This window comes from Heterodontus francisci, chromosome 28 (assembly GCF_036365525.1).
Source record: "Heterodontus francisci isolate sHetFra1 chromosome 28, sHetFra1.hap1, whole genome shotgun sequence".
Classification (NCBI taxonomy): Eukaryota; Metazoa; Chordata; class Chondrichthyes; order Heterodontiformes; family Heterodontidae; genus Heterodontus; species Heterodontus francisci.
In genome coordinates, this window is record NC_090398.1 from 38559808 (window position 1) to 38573784 (window position 13977).

A 13977-nucleotide genomic window follows, 5' to 3' on the forward strand; every position below is an offset into this window, starting at 1 on the left:
GATAAGGGAGAGGTCTGGCATACATTTAACTTGAGTCACACACAGACGCTCAATTTCCTCACAGCAACATAGGGCTGGGAATTTATAACACATTTTTGTTAGCATGGAAGTATTGGAAAACTGATGGAAGGTAGTCAAATAAAGAGGTCTTGGAAAGATGGACACGGATGTGGTACACTGGTGTATCGCCAACAAAAATGGACAAGAAAGGCATGTTTTAGAATTAAGTTAGATGTTTGCAAGTTCGGTAGGATTAATAATTCAAAGAGGTGTGTTGACGGCAGATTTTGAGTAGGGAGGGATAATACCTGAAGATTCAGAAGCGTTAACAATATCGGCAAACATGGGAGAGAGGATGACACTCGGCCCCATCTCTCTGATTTGTTGTCAAGGTGAGGCGCTGTGCCCGGCTCCGCTCCCTAGTCCTGCACAACCACTTCCAGTCCAAACTCCGCATCTGGGCTTCTTCAGGTGCAAACCCTCCACCATCACCACCGTCAGACTCGGTGAATGTGTGTGCGTGTGTGTGTGTGTGTGGGTGTGTGCGTGCGCGTGTGTGTGTGTGTATGTGTGTGTGTGACTTATGCAAGAAAATGTTTGTTTCCTTTTGAGCAAATGTGAGGAGTAAAGAATTGGATCAAAGGATTTGGAGGAGAGACTGTGGCTCCTGTTCCCTAGCTTCTCCTGCAGGGACTCTCTGACTGATCTCCTGCTCCTTTTCCATCTGAACCTGCTAAGGTCACCTCTCATCTGCCTGGCCCCTCTGTTCTTTGGCATGTGTGCTAATCTCCCCCGACCTCATCCATCACCAGTGTATTTTTGGTCATCCAGCTAATGGTCACTTACTTACTGTTAGGAAAAGTTGTTACATTCATGGGCTGTAAACGCAGGGACTCTCCTTTGGCCTGCTCTCAGTTGTTTCGTTTATTAATTAATTGGATTATTGATGTTACCATATATTTCAACGTGCTCTTGAACTACCCTCTGAACTTGGACTGAGTCGCTCCATAAATGAACGTGTTTGTGCAACAACTTAAAGTCTGCAACATAAATCCGACTTGCAGAAATATATATTCAGAATCATTGTAATTCACGGGATCTGTTCCTGCAATGTTGTAATAGAAGAAATGTATAACATACACCAACCACAGAAATATGAAACTACCGGATATGGTGAAGAGTAAAATCACGGATTTCCTTCTGCTCTCCATCTCTGGGTGACTGCAATTCTCCCCCTTGCTCTTACCCCGCAATCCTTTTCGGACTCGACTGGCCACTAAAATGTGTCTGACTGTCAGAGCGTTGAGCATCAAAATTAAAGCAAATGGGATCAATGGGATTACAACCTTTTCAAAGCAGTCAAATGCCACCCATCCAGGATCAGTAAAATAGCTTGGAATTGGATAACATAACAATTCTACATTGTCGATTATCTATCGAGGTGCATGTGCAAAGTAGATGGGTATGTTTTTTAAACAGAACAGAATACAAGTTGTTGATAGAACTACAGATGCAGTTTTCTTTGTTCAATATTTTGTTGTCAGCTTCTGGCAGCAGATGGCCACAAATCGAGCAAAGGAGAAAGTAACTGTGAACCAGACAGAACAGTCTGTCGCTGAATGGAGCAGGCCAATGACAACACTACACACAGGGGTGATTTTCAGGAAAGATCCTGGGAAAAAGTAATAACTGATTCTGAACAGTATAACCTGAGTGATAATGACCAGGAGATCCGCCATTGCCATGGCCACCAGGTAGCAAGTGTTGCAGGTGGAGAGGCCGCACTTTCCCTGGGACAGGATCACAATCGCCAGTAAATTAACTGCAAGAGAGAGAAGGAATACCTAAGGATGGAAATGACAAATCAAACATTCCCTATACCTGACCCAGACAGTAACTACAGGAGTTTAACAGCAAACAGTGGTGCGGTGGGGCAGGGTCAGAAGTTACCATTTTCAAATCTCAAATCTGACACCAATCCGACTCTGACTCGCCTACTTTCGGTTTTCATGGAGTCAGGACATGAAGTGGGAAGACAGCCGCTCCCAGGGGGCGAGAAGGTAATATTAAATACATTCAAGAGTCTCAATGTCTTCGATTTACGCTATTTTAAAGATTAAACAACCACCATCCAGGTTTGCCAATTATCCCACATGCCCACACAATGACATCTGCGATCAGTGCTTGGCGTACTCCCCTGCACCAAACACCCTACTCGGCTGGGTGGGGAAGTATCAACACCCATATCTGGTTCCGCTGCGGGGCAATGGATGTGGTAAGTGGAATATTGGGACTCTTTCCATGGGTAAGTGGGGGTAGGGGGTGGGGGAGGGAGTATAGATGGATAGCCGAGTGATTGGCCCGCTACTGATTTTGAGGAGGTTTTAATCGGAGCACCGAGGCGGAAACCCCCATCTGATCATGGATCTGCTACTGACAAGCCCTACTGCCAGAGTGGGGAGACAACGGTAGTTGGGAAAACTGTATGGTTGCTGGCACACTTAGCTGAAAGTTGGAGATGTTGTGTTGAATGTGAAGGCTGGTGGGGTGGATGGTGAGATCAAGGGGAACCTGACTGTCGTTCTGGAAAGGACGAGAGGGTATGCAAACAGTGATGCAGGAAAGGTGTTGGAAACGGTCGTGGGCCCTGTTACACAATGTGGAGGGAATTTCTTTGCTGAGAAATAATGAAGACATTTCAGAAGCACTCGTCTGGAAGGTAGCATGGTGAGAATGGATGGAACAGAGTGGAGAAACTGGGAGAATGTAACAGATTCTTTCCTGGAATCGGAGTAGGATGAAGTATAATCAAAGTAACTGTGGGAGTCAGTGGGCTAAAAGTAGATATTAGAGGAAAGTTAATCCCATGAAATTTAGGTTGAGAAGATAAAGAAGGGAACACGCGAACATATGGATTAGGAACCGGAGTAAGCCACTCGGCCTTTCCAGCCTGCTCCACCATTCAATAGGTTCGTGGGTAAGCTGATTAAACCACATTTCCACCTACCTCCGATAACCTTCCAACCCCCTGCTTACCAAGAATCTATCTATCCCTGCCTTAAAAATATTCAAAAACTGCTTCCAACGCCTTTTAAGGAAGAGAATTCCAAAGACTCACGACATACTGAGAGAAAATATCTTGCCACATCTGTGTCTTAAATGGGCGATCCTTCATTATTAAGCAGAGACCCCCAGTTCCAGATTCTCCCACAAGGGAGGCCATCCTTATCCACCCTGTCAATATCCCTCAGGATCATATATGTATCTATGAAGTAGGCTCTTACTCTTCTAATTTCCAGCGTATACAAGCCTAGCCTGTCCAACCCTTCCTCATAAGACAGCCCACCCATTCTAGGTATTAGACTCATAAACCTTCTCTGTACTGCCTCCAACGTATTTACATCCTCCCTTAAATAAGGAGACCACTACAGTACACCGTACCCCAGTCTCACCAATTCCCTGTATAGATGAAGCATAACCTCCCTACATTTGTATGCAATCCCCCTCGTGATAAACGATCACATTCTATTACCTTTCTTAATTATATGCTGTTTCGATGTGCACGCCTTTTGTGATTCATGCAGTAGGGCACTCGGATCCCTCTGCATCTCAGAGCTCTGCAATCTCTCACCATTTAGACAAATGCTTCTTTTTTATTCTTCCTGCCAAAGTGGAGAAGTTCCCACTTTCCCACATTACTCTACATTTGCCAGGTCTTTGTCCAATCACTTAACCCATCCAAATCCCTTTGTCCCTTAGGGCGGCACAGTGGCGCAGTGGTTAGCACTGCAGCCTCACAGCTGCAGGGACCCGGGTTCGATTCTGGGTACTGCCTGTGTGGAGTTTGCAAGTTCTCCCTGTGTCTGCGTGAGTTTTCTCCGGGTGCTCCGGTTTCCTCCCACAAGCCAAAAGACTTGCAGGTTGGTAGGTAAATTGGCCATTATAAATTGCCCCTAGTATAGGTAGGTGGTAGGGAAATATATAGGGACAGGTGGGGATGTTTGGTAGGAATATGGGATTAGTGTAGGATTAGTATAAATGGGTGGTTGATGGTCGGCACAGACTCGGTGGGCCGAAGGGCCTGTTTCAGTGCTGTATCTCTAATCTAATCTAATCTAGCCCCCTTAAGTCCTCTTCACATGTTACTTTTCTACCCATCTTTGTGTCCTCAGCAAAGTTACCAACAATACCTTCGGTTTTGTCATCGAAGTCTTTATATGAAACTGTTAAAAGTTGAGGCCCAGCACAGATCCCAGTGACACAGCACTCGCTACATCTTGCCAACCAGATAATTTATGCCTACTCTCTGTTTCCTGTTAGCTGGAATTTTTGACGTATCACCGTATCACCTTATCAAATGCCTTCTGGAAATATAAGAACAATATATACACCGGTTCTCCTTTATCCACAGCACATGTAACTCCCTCAAAGAACTCCAATAATTCATTTAAATATGACTTCCCTTTCGCAAAACCATGTTGACTCTGCCTGATTAACTTGAATTTTTCCAAATGCCATGCTGTACTGTCTTTAATAATAGCTTCTAACATTTTCCCAAAGATAGATGCTGAGCAAACTGGCCTGTAATTTCTTGTTTTCTCTCCCCTTCCTTTTTGAATAAAGAATATACATCAGCTATTTTCCAATCTCACATAACATTCCCAAATCCAGGGAAATTCGGAAAATTAAATCAAACACATCATCTATCTCACTAGCCACTTCTTTTAGCACCCGAGGATGAAGTACACCAGAACCCGCGGACTTGTCAGCCCACAGGCCCAACAAGCTTTAAACAGGAAAAATGAATTTTAAAGATGGACGGTGTGAAGTCAAGGGAGGAGTGGAAATTCGAAGCAAAGTTGATGAAATTGTCCAGATCAAGGCAAAAGAAAGTAATGACATTAACACAGTCATCAAAGTACCAAGAAGAAAAAGAACAATTGATGTAGACCCGATTAAAATTCGAACAAAAAATGGTCTGTATATCACTCAAAACGCCAGCACAGCAAGGAGCAACCACGATCCCATAGTGACATAATTTGTGTCTTCAACAGCCCAAGTTCATACCCAAAATCCACACACCTGTACTTTATAAGCAGTTGCTTCCACAAGGGTCAAAGTCAGCAACCCTCGAGGTTTTCATTCCCAGACCAGAGCCAATAAGGGGAAGAGGAGTGCTGGGTGAGGGGCGGGGTGGGGGTGGGTGGCGCTGTGAATGGCGAGTCAATGAAACAAAGCAACTCAATTCAAAATGGAGCCTTCAGAATTTACCAGCAGGGGATTGTGTGTGGTCGGGGGGTGGGCGGGGGGGGGGGGGGAACAGGCCGTGAACGATCTCACTGTGTCTCTCAGGCAAAACGCCTTCCACAGTGAGTTTACGAATAGTTACGTTTTACTCGACTTTGGACAGGGGAAGGATCAACTTCCATGGAAAGAAATGCAAATGGTTTTCTGCAGCCCAGCTTTGAGTGCAGACCGAAGGAAGCAACGTACATTGTGGGACAGTGAAGCAGAATGTACCAGTGGATGAGGCTCATGAGCCTAATGAAAGGCGAAAGATCCCTAAGGGGAGGAACTTTACTGTAAAATAATAGGTAACGCATTCAACCAAAAAACTATGACTTTTAAGTTAGGACGTTGAGGGAAGTATTTAATAAATTAATGAGTGAGAGGTATACCCCTCTGGTTTGAATAGATTGTAGCTACATATACTGTAAAAGGCAGGGAGAAATAACAGAAACACAATAATCGATACCTTGATAATTGGTAGAACTGGGAATCTTGTCATAGGACTGATGGACAGCTATTGCAATTCTTGTGTTTTCAGCAGAAAACAAATCAAATCCAAGGAACTATAGACCCCTTAGTATAACGTCAGTGGTAGTAACGACGATGCAATCCTTATTCAAATATGTAGCAGAAAAAATCAGGAAACAAAGAAAATAATAGAGTAGTCAGCAAGCATTCTAAAAAGGACGGACATACATGACCAACCTTATTTGCTTCACTGAATCAGAAAAAAACGTAGATAAGACGCCTGCAGTAAATGTAACATCGATTCATTTTCCATAGGGCTTTGATAAAGCGTTCTCATTACGATTCTCAGTGCAATTAGAATTAGGTGACAGGTGGCACAGTGGACGAAAGCTGGCCAAAAAAACTAGACATGAATTAAAGGTTAAAGATATTTACTCAGATTGGCGGAATGTTAGAAGTGGTGTTCGACAACGAGCAACGCTGGGAACACTGTAACAGTGTTGTTCACCTTTTAGATAATCGACATGGAATCAGGAAGCAGAAGCATAATATCAAAATCTGCAGAAACCCAAACTGAGAGAACAATTAGTGCAGAGAACGAATCCAACTAAATACCACAAGATATTAATAATAATTAACTTATATTTAACTAATGTGAGCTGTTGACTTTTGGTCTGAAGAATAAGTTTTTCAAACATAATTTGAGACAGAAGCCTCTGAATGGGGTAGATAGATAGAGGGGTCCAGTGGTACAAATTCAAAAATCATTTAAAGCAGCAACACAGGTGCCCAAGACATTAAAACTGCAAGCAAGGCACCGGAGTTAATTTCTGGAGGAATGGAATAAAAAGAAAAAAAAACAACGAACTGATATTAAATAATGTAGAACCTCGGTGACAAAACACTTATTGTGCTGTCTACAGTTATCATTTCCATAATAGAAATAAAGGATATTGTTGCACTGGAAAAGGTACACACAATTTAAACTGGGAGATTTTTTACATATATTATTAGCAGCTTACTAATGTTATTATTTACTGCACTCATTCTGATCTCTGATTTACGAAAGCCCAATAGGTAAGTTCCTCAAGTTTAGCTGTTTCTCCACATAGGGGCACACCTCCTTGTGACAATGACAGAGCTGTCACGGTACAGTTTACATGTGCAAAGACTCTGACACATACATAATAATTGGGTCCTCAAACCATAATCAGTTGCAGAAGTGGACGATTTAGTGACTAAAACACAATATTCATCCTATGTCAAAGGAATGTCATAAAATCCAACACTCATGACTCACAGGTTCGCAGGACCTTTTCTGGACAGGATTAATCGGCAGGAAACCACACAAAATGTGACAGTAACTATACCAGGCGTAAGACAAAGTCATTACCCAGAGGATTTGAATACTGTAACAGTCCTGTCTGGCTGTTTACCTGTCAATAAATAGTAAACGTCTATTTCTGTTTATGAAAACATAGCAATGTCAATGCATTTCAATATATGCATTTAATACAAAACCTCAGCAAAAAACCTTCCACTTTACAATCATTTACATTCATCAAACACACAAGTAGTTCCATAGAATGGAGAGTTCAGTCACCTGAAACAGATTTTCAAAATAGGAACAATATGTTTAATCCCATTAAGTGATGCACACAGCATCTGACTCTACAGAGACTCATCAGGAGTATGCCATTCCCGTTTTAACCCACATTCAGTACAATTCTAAACTGGGTTACGATCTTGCTCGGGTCAGTTATCTTTCAAACAGTAAATCGAATTACCAGCTATTGCTGAAAAAAGTTTGTCATAAGGTTTCACGTTTTAAACAAGAAAACGTTGCTGTGCAAATGTTAAACAAAGCAAAACATCACTCACTTAACACTACGATTTTGAAACATGATTTTTTTGAATTTGAATCTGAACAGAACTTTAACAGGAAAACATTAAACTCTAAACCTCAACAAAGCGCTTATGTTTCACTTAAAAACAATAAATTCCGGAAATACTCAGCAGGTCTGGCAGCATCTGTGGAGGTCGAAACAGAGTTAACGTTTCAGGTCAGTGACCTTTCTTCATAACTGGCAAATATTAGAAATGTAAAAGGTTTTAAGCAAGTAAAGCGGGGGTGGGGCAACTGATAACAAAGGACAAGGTGACAGAGAATAAGCGACCAGAAGGTGATGCAGCAAAGGCAAACCATATGTTCATGGTGTGTTGAAAGATAACGCATTAGAACAGGTCGGGTGTTAACAGACTGAAAACTGAACAGCTCCAAGTGCACACATGAAAAAAGTAGGTAAGCAAACTGAACAAACCAAGAAAAAATAAAATGAAATAAAATGAACAAAAATATATGAAAAAGAAAAAAAAAGAAAAAATAACTAAACATAAAAGTAAAATGAGGGGCCCATCATCCTCTGAAATTATTGAATTCAATGTTCAGTCGGACAGCCTGTCGTATGCCTAATCGGTAAATGGGATGCTGATCCTCGAGCTTGAGTTGATGTTCGCTGGAACACTGCAGCAATCCCAGGGTAGAGATGTGAGCATGAGAGCAGGGGGAGTGTTGAAATGGCAAGCAACCGGAAGCTCGGGGTCATGCTTCCAGTCTGAGTGGAGGTGTTCTGCAAAGCGGTCATACAGCGGTCAATATTGGTCTCCCCAATGTCGAGGAGACCACATTGTCAGGAGTGAATACAGTATACTACGTTGAAAGAAGTACAAGTGCATCGCTGCTTCACCTGAAAGGAATGACTCGGGCCTGGGATAGTGAGAAGAGAGGAGGTAACTGGGCAGGTTTTACACCAGCGATTGCTGGGGAAGGTGCCGTGGGAAGGGGACTAGATGGTGGGGAAAATGGAGGAGTGGACCAGGCTGTCGCGGAGGGAATGATCCCTTCAGAATGCTGACAGGGGAAGGGAGGGGAAGATGCATTGGTAGTGGCATCACGCTGGAGGTGGCGGAAATGACAGAGGATGATCCTTTTGATCTGGAAGCTGATGGGGTGGAAAGTGAGGACAAGCGGAACCCTGTCACGGTTCTGATTGGAAGGGGAAGGGGTGAGGGTAGGGGTGCGGGAAATGGGCTGGGTACGGTTGAGTGCCCTGTCAACCACAGTGGGGGCAAAACCTTGGTTGAGGTAAAGGAAGCCAAATCAGAAGCGTTGCCTCGGAAGGTAGCATCATCAGAGCAGATGCATCGGAGATGGAGGAACTGAAAGAATGGAATGGAGTCCTTACAGGAGGCAGGATGTGAAGAAGTGGAGTCGAGGTAGATGTGGGAGTCGGTGCACTTTCAATGCATATTAGTAGACAGCCAATTCCCAGATATGGAGACAGAGAAATCGAGGAAGGGAAGGGAAGTGTCCGAGATGGACCATGTATTGGTAATAAAAGGGTGTAAATTAGAAGCAAATTTGACAACGTTCGCCAGTTCGGGGCGGGAGCAGGAACCCGCATCGGCACAGTCATCAATGTAGCGGACAAAGAGTTGGGGGAGGGGCCCTGAGTAGGACTGGAACAAGGAATGTTCAACACATCTCACAAAAGGACCGGCATAACTAGGACCTATACCAACACCTTTTAGAGCCATAGAGAGATGCAGCACTGAAACAGGCTCTTCGGCCAACGAGTCTATGCCGACCAACAAGCATCCATTTATACTAATCCGACATTAATCCCATATTCCCTACAACATCCCCAAAATTTTCCCACATACACTAGGGGAAATTTACAATGGCCAAATTACCTATCAACCTGCAAGCAATTAGTTGTGACAGAAAGCCAGAGCACCCGGCAGAAACCCACACGGTCACAGGGAAAACTTGTAAACTCCACACAGGTAGTAACCAGAACCTGACCGGGTAACTGGAACTGTGAGGCTGAGGTGCTAATCATTACGCCACTGTGAAGGAAGTCAGAGGCGTTGAAGGGGAAGTTGTTCAATTTGAAAACAAGTTCAGCCAGGCGGAGGAGAGTGGTGGTGGATGGGGACTGGTTAGGCCTCTGTTCAAGGAAGAAGCGGAGAGCATTAAAACCGTCCTGGTGGGGGATAGAGGTGTAAATAGCCGTCCATATTGAAGAGGAGGCGGTTGGGGCCAGGAAACTGGAAATTGTAACAATAATGTAGGGAATTAGAAGCGTCACGATGCAGGTGGGAAGAGACTGGACTAGCGATGAAAAGATAGAGTCGAGATAGGAAGAAATAAGTTCAGTTGGGCAGGAGCACGCTGACACAATGGGTCTGCTAGGGTAGTCCTGTTTGTGGATTTTGGAAAGGAGGTAGAAGCGGACTGTCCATGGATGTGGGACTATGAGGTTGGAAGCTGTAGAGTGAAGAGCTCCAGAGGAGATAAACTCAGTGAAAGCTCTGTGGACAGTCGCTTGATGTTCGGTGATGGGGTCATGGTCCAGGGGGAGGTAGGATGAAACATCAGAAATTTGACGCTGAGCCTCCACAAGGCAGAGGTCGGTATGCTATATAACAAGAGCACCACCCTTGTCTGCATCTTTGAAGGCCATGTCGGGGTTAGACCTGAGAGAATGGAGTGCCTCAAGTTCAGAGGGGGACAGGCTAAAGTGAGTGGTGGGGGGGGGCAGAGAAATTGAGATGACCAATGTCTCACCGAAAGTTTTCAACGAAAAGATCAAGAGTGGGTAAGAGGCCAGGGGGAGGGGTCCAGGTAGAGGACTGTCCACGGGACTGTCACTGAGTTCATCTCCTCTGGAGCACTTCCCTCTACAGCTTCCAACCTCATAGTCCCACAACCCCAGACAGCCCTATTCTACCTCCTTCCCAAAATCCACAAACAGGACTTACCTGGCAGACCCACTGTGTCAGTCTGCTCCTGCCCGACTGAACTTATTTCCTCCTATCTTGAGTCTATCTTTTCTCCACTGGTCTAGTCTCTTCCCACCTACATAGTAACTCTTCTGACGCCCTATGTCATTTTATACAAATTTCAGTTTTCTGGACCCCACCGCCTCCTCTTCACAATGGATGTCCAATTTCTCAACGCCTCTAACTCCACCAGGGCTCTCCGCCCCTTCCTGAATAGAGGCCCAACCAGTCCCCATCCAGCACTACCCTCCTCCACCTGGCTGAACTTGTTCTCAGTTTGAAAACTTCTCCTTCAACTCCACTCAGTTCCTTCAAATAAACGGTGTTGCTATGTGTACCCGCACGGGTCCTAGTTATGCCTGTTGTTTTGTGGGATATGTCGAGAATTCCTAGTTCCAGTCCTACTCACGCACCCTCCCCCAACTCTTCTTCTGGTACATTGATGAGTGCAGCGGTGTCGTTTCCTGCTCCCGCCCTGAACTGGAAAATTTTATCTACTTTGCGTCTTTCACCTTTACATGGTCCACATCCGACACTTGCTTCCCTTCCTCGACTTCTCTGTCTCCATCTCTGGGGATAGGCTGTCTATTAATATCCCTAACAAGCCCACCGACTCCGACAGCTACCTCGACTACAGTTCTTAACGCCCTGCCTCCTGCAAGGACTCCATTCCACTGTTCCAGTTTCACAGTGTCTGACGCATCTGCTCCAATGATGCTACCTTCTATGACGGCGCTTCTGATATGCCTTCTTTTTCCTCAACAAAGCATCCACTCCCCCTCCCCACTTCCCCCGCCCCACCATCCCCCATTGTGGTTGACAGGTCCCTCAACCGTGACCTGCCCATTTCCCGAACGTCTACTCTCACCCCTTCCCCTCCCACCCAGAACCGCGACAGGGTTCCCCTTGTCCTCACTTTTCACCCCATCAACCTCAATATCAAAAGGATGATCCTCTGCCAATTCTAGCATGATGCCACTACCAAACGCATCTTCCCCTTCCTTCCGCAAAGCATTCTGAAGGGATTGTTTGCTCCACGACACACTGGTACACTCCTCCATTACCACCACGACCTCGTCCCCTTCCCATGGCACCTTCTCCTGCAATTACAGGAGGTGTAATACCTGCCCAGTTCGTTACCTCCTCTCTTCTCACTATCCCAGGCCCCAAACACTTCTTTCAGGTGAAGCAGCGATTTATTTGTACTTCTTTCAATGTAGTATACTGTATTCGCTGCTCACAATGTGATCTCCTCTACATTCGGGAGATCTAACGCAGACTGGATGACCGCTTTGCAGAGCACCTCCACTCAGCCAGAAAGCATGACCCCGAGCTTCCCGTCTCTGGCCATTTCAACACTCCCTCCTGTTCTCATGCTCACACCTCTGTCCTGGGATTGCTGCAGTGTTCCAGTGAACATCAATGCAAGCTCGGGGAACAGCATCTCATTTACCGATTAGGCACACTGCAGCCTGCTGGACTGAACATTGAGTTCAATAATTTCAGAGCATGACGGGTCCCCATTTTACTTTTATTTTTGGCTATTCTTTCTTGTTTTCCTTTTTTTACTTTTTTGTGTTTATTTGTTTTTTTATTTTATCTTAGTTTGTTCAGTTTCTTTACTCACTGTTTTGTTTTCCTGTCTGTACTTGCTGCTGTTGAGTTTTCAGTCCGTTATCCCCCTCCCTGTTCGAATGCTTTGTCTTTCAATGCACCATTAACATATTGCTTGCCTTTGCTGCATGGCCTGCTGGTTGGGTATTCTCTGTGACGTTGTCCTATCTACAACTTCTCCTTTGTGATCTCTTGCCCCACCCCCGCTTTACTTGCTTAAAACCTTTCACATTTCTAATATTTGCCAGTTCTGAAGAAGGGTCAATGACCTGAAACGTTAACACTGCTCCTCCCTCCACAGATGCTGCCAGACCTGCTGTGAATTTCTGGCATTTCTTGGTTTTATTTCAGGTTTCCAGCATCCGCTGTATTTTGCTTTTATTACTCATGTTTGACTGCTACTGCATCTTACGACTTTGACTACATGTTGCAGTTTCTTGGCAGTAAGTTCCCTTCTTCTGGTACGAATCCAAAGTTTACCCCAGCTCCAAGGAATTAACTTCAATTCTTTAATCCTTGTGCTGTCTTCCTAGCTTTGAGACTTCTTGGGAATTCTGCTCCAGCATTCAGCTAGGCAAACGCTCCAGTTCTCCCTCAGCACCTCAGGAATATTGATTTCCCAGCTTTAGCTTGGGCCTTACTCAAAACAGAAGCACATTGGTCTCTGATGGTCTCTTTGCTCCTGAGCTCACGTGCTTCCAAAGCCTTCTCTGTGACCAATATTCAGTCTGAATTCAACAGTGTTTCAAAAGCCAGTTGCTTGTCTGTCAGCAAGCACGCATATCAGCACACCAACAACCATTGCTTGCGTCATCGATCCTCATAGCAATGTGGTAGATGCGGGATGTCCTAGATACGAATTTGAGCTAATTGTTTCCAATCATAAATGTTCTATTTATCCGGCTAAATCATTTGAATAATTTGAACCCTTGCTCGATGTAGCTCCAGACATACAGTCCCCATCAACACGTTCATAGAAGTCCCCATTGTTTACAGTCTTCACCCTTCCTATTATGACCGTACCGATTGACCATGGACCACCCTTTAATGTGTCAACAACCTATATCTGTTTACAACCTTCGAAAACCAGATGTTTTCAGCTGCCTTGCTCTAAATGACATATCAGTTACCAAATTAAAAGTTACCTCCAGAAAATGTATATAAACCATGATCCAGATGATCGTTACAACTGACAAATACTCCCAGTGTTACATGGTCACTGGCGATAGTTGTTCCATTCCAGTTAGTGACCCAGACACAGTACAATTCGACACAGATAGAAACTCCCAGTAGCACATCATGGTAACTGGCGTCAGGTATTCCAATCCAGAATGTGCCACATAAACATTATAATTGAACACTACTCAATGATCCAATTAATATCTTCCCTCAGAGCGCTTGCCTGCACTTTGATCCAGTTTAACATTACAGGGCATTCCACTCAAACCAATAACTTGATAATTCATGGAACCTATGATATATACTCAGAGATTTATGATGATTTGAGTAAATAGCATACAACTTCAGAGATAATTCACGGTTTTTGAATTAACAAACATATATCACTGATGGTTTGTCTGTACAGCGGTGACCACCATAGTAGCATGTAACATCAGTGACACCGGTTTACACACATATTTTGACAATCTCAATGGTTGGAGTGACTTACCAGGAACACTAATGACGGCAAGGATCACATAATATATTTTGATGATACTGTAAAATTTTTCCTGCATTTTCTGTAAGAAATGTTTATTCCCT